The sequence below is a fragment of the Protomyctophum parallelum genome, assembly GCF_964188405.1.
Source record: "Protomyctophum parallelum genome assembly, chromosome: 3".
Taxonomy (NCBI): domain Eukaryota; kingdom Metazoa; phylum Chordata; class Actinopteri; order Myctophiformes; family Myctophidae; genus Protomyctophum; species Protomyctophum parallelum.
The window spans coordinates 7047645-7050861 of NC_139698.1; positions in this window are offsets into that span (position 1 = coordinate 7047645).

Here is a 3217-nt window from a genome sequence, read left to right on the forward strand (position 1 = left end):
CCTAAGGGAGCTCACCTTGAATAGAACATGGTGTCTGAAGAAGTTGCTCTCTCAGTACACAGTTTAGCAAACGACGAAGATCATGAAGGAGATTCCATTGCTATACTGTACAAATCTCCCGGGGCTGAGAGCGTCTGCTAAATAAATGCTTACACTGTACATAGTTTTAAGTGGTTAATTATCTATACTCTCTCTGTCTCACTGACTGTGCACTGTCTGTCTGTCTGCCTGTCTGTCTGCCTGTCTGCCTGTCTGTCTGTCTGTCTGTCTGTCTGTCTGTCTGTCTGTCTGTCTGTCTGTCTGTCTGTCTGTCTGTCTGTCTCTCTGTCTGTCTGTCTCTTTGCCATCCACTGTGCCATGTTGCATATATTGCATCATGTCAATCAAACTTGAATGTCCTTTTGAAGTTAAGGGGAGAGAGTCAGAGGGATGAAGGGAGAGAGAGAGAGAGAGAGGGATGAAGGGAGAGAGAGAGAGAGAGAGAGAGAGAGAGAGAGAGAGAGAGAGAGGAGAGGGTTGGCATAGCAACTGACTTCCTCCATTATCCTGTCTATCTGTTCTATTATTCACTTCCTCCTTTTTACAGCTCTCTGTCTGTCTGTCTGTCTGTCTGTCTGTCTGTCTGTCTGTCTGTCTGTCTGTCTGTCTGTCTGTCTGTCTGTCTGTCTGTCTGTCTGTCTGTCTGTCATTCATTCCTCGTTTCTTGTTCACTTCAAAGTTAATCATTTCTAATTGATGGCTCCATTGATGGTGGAAAGTAACTCTGTACATTTACTTAAGTACTGTACTAATTTTAAGTATTTATGCTTTACTTTTAACATTTCCAATTTCCAATACTTTTAACTTCTATACTCCACGACATCTCACAAAGGCAAATATTATAACTTTTACTCCACTGCATTTATTTGAAAACTTTAGTTCAAATAAACAAACCATTATCGAACCGACGCGTCGAGCCACTTAGCGGCTTAAGGGTTCCCCAATTAACTTTCCTCAAGGGCCATATTTTGACTACGGTACCAGGCTGTGGGCCGAGTCGGCACGCGCGAGGTCGAGGACCCCATTTGAAAAGGACCCCTAGTTTCACATGCAGAGTCTACTGACCCCCATTTAAAGCCATTTATATCTGGGACCCCACTTACTTTTTTGGCAATTCTCCCGCGGGCCACAAGGGGGCGCTCCGCGGGCCGCAGATGGCCCGCGGGCCGCTAATTGGGGAACCCTAACACCCTAACTCTTCCTACTCCCTATACTAGCGCTTCCCCACTTCCTTCACAGGTGTGACAGATGGTACTAATTAAGGCTCTGCTCCATTTAACCAGTGGTCCTTGAGGGCATTCCAGGCGGTCCCCAACTCCCCGTGCAGCTCAATGAGGGAGAGTTGGTAACCAAATGCACCCTTATGGGTCTTTAACTCTTGAGAGCGTAAAATGAAACCAAATGCACTTCTTAATTTACAAGAGTCTACACACAATGTAGATAATGTATATAGAAGAATTGTTACTTTGGGCAATGTTTGCCAAAAGCATGGAATTGTAGACAAAATATTAATCCAACGACGACAAAATATGTTTGGTTTTGGGTCTGAGAGGCTAAATCTCTCCACATGGTGGTTCTGAGAGGCTAAATCTCTCCACATGGTGGTTCTGTGGCTCAGATGGGTCTGAGAGGCTAAATCTCTCCACATGGTGGTTCTGTGGCTCAGATGGGTCTGAGAGGCTAAATCTCTCCACATGGTGGTTCCGTGGCTCAAATGCAGAATAACTAACGGACCTTGATATGAAAAGGGTTGAAAAAACACAGTCCTAAAATCCTTGACACCCATTAATGGAGCCATGTGATGAGATTATTAATGTCTGAGGGATGATCTAATGCAGACACATAAGAGGCCTGTTTCGAAGAGACAGGTTCTATAATCCCACACACACACACACACACACACACACACACACACACACACACGCACACACACACACACGCGCACACACACACGCACACACACACACACACACACACACACACACACACACACACACACACACACACACACACACACACACACACACACACACACACACACACACACACACACACACACACACACACACACACACACACACACACAATCCCGACACACAGATTAGACCCATTAATGGTTCATTTGTACAGGCTTAAGCTCTCTTCATAGAAGTGGTGATTTGTGTAGAAATATAATGAGGTACTGTAGGCCTTTGTGTCATTCATATGATGTACTGTACATATACGCACGCAGACCAAGGGGAGGCGAGACCGAGACATATTTTTTTGAAGATACAGTACAGAAATCACTGCGAGAGCAGGCAGGCATGTCAGCTATACACTCTTACTTACTTATAGCTGACAGCGAGATATAGCTGTCTAAAGGCCAGACAGGTCTCTTATAATGCTGATAATGCTGAATCTAGGCTCCTCATAATATGGCCTGGGTATAATCATCAAATGATGTCATTTCATCGTTAGTGACTTGTGACTCGAGTGCACTCGGTGGGGGAGGAGTCCCGAGTCCCTTGGCCCGAGACCGAGTCAATAGCGAGTCAATACCGAGTCAAGAAGACCGAGTCAATAGCGAGTCAATACCGAGTCAAGAAGACCGAGTCAATAGCGAGTCAATACCGAGTCAAGAAGACCGAGTCAATAGCGAGTCAATACCGAGTCAAGAAGACCGAGTCAATAGCGAGTCAATACCGAGTCAAGAAGACCGAGTCAATAGCGAGTCAATACCGAGTCAAGAAGACCGAGTCAATAGCGAGTCAATACCGAGTCAAGAAGACCGAGTCAATAGCGAGTCAATACCGAGTCAAGAAGACCGAGTCAATAGCGAGTCAATAGCGAGTCAAGAAGACCGAGTAAATAGCGAGTCAATAGCGAGTCAAGAAGACCGAGTCAATAGCGAGTCAATAGCGAGTCAATAGCGAGTCAATACCGAGTCAAGAAGACCGAGTCAATACCGAGTCAAGAAGACCGAGTCAAATTATGTGCGAGACCGAGATGAGTAAATGACAATGTGGACTCGAGACCGGACTTGAAACATCTCCAGTTCATCATCTGTGGTACTGATGATCACAACATGTGAAACATGATCAAAAATGTGAACACACACGCACGCGCACACGAACGCGCACGCGCACGCGCACACGCACACGCACACGCACACACAGTTAGTTGCTTATTTAGCAGA